This window comes from Elephantulus edwardii, unplaced genomic scaffold (assembly GCF_000299155.1).
Source record: "Elephantulus edwardii isolate Elephantulus edwardi_28Jun2011 unplaced genomic scaffold, EleEdw1.0 scaffold00422, whole genome shotgun sequence".
Taxonomy (NCBI): Eukaryota; Metazoa; Chordata; class Mammalia; order Macroscelidea; family Macroscelididae; genus Elephantulus; species Elephantulus edwardii.
In genome coordinates, this window is record NW_006400172.1 from 847,789 (window position 1) to 848,438 (window position 650).

Consider the following 650-nt stretch of genomic DNA (forward strand, 5'->3'; position numbering starts at 1 on the left):
TCCTCGTGGCAGACAGGACTGACAGGCCCCAGCTCCCAGCTGGAAACAAAGGAGGATGCTTCAACGATTTAGATTCTCCCAAAAGAGCCGTGGATGAGCATTAACATTACTGAACAGACTCATTGCTGCCCTCCAGTGGGTTTCCACAGCTTAAAATCATGAGAGAGAAAACTATGAATGAGGCTACTCTGCACAGCTGGTGGATTTAAATCGTCAAAAAAGCATGGCCTCTGGATTAGAAGTGAAACTCTTGAGGGACCATGCAACCAGAGCTCCCTCCTTAGATTTGATCTTAGGGAGCTTAAAGAGCATAAGTCCATGAATTGTGCTGCTACCTCAAGGCCATCCTTCTCCAGAGGTTCCAATGTGACAGCAGCCCTGAGGGAGACAGATGGACAACCATTTGCAGTCATTATTTATAGTCTCTGAAATAACATGAAGGGACACTATGAGGTGGCCAACTTGCTCAAAATATTGTCTTTTTTCCAAGGACTGATCTCATTTGACAAAATGTCTAAAGTATTTGGGAGGAAGTTTCATCATCTTAACCTTTAAGAGCCTGGAGGACATTATGCTGAGTGAAATATATCAGTCGCAAAAGGACAAATATTGCATGGTGCCACTGCTGTAAAATGGGACTGATATCAGGG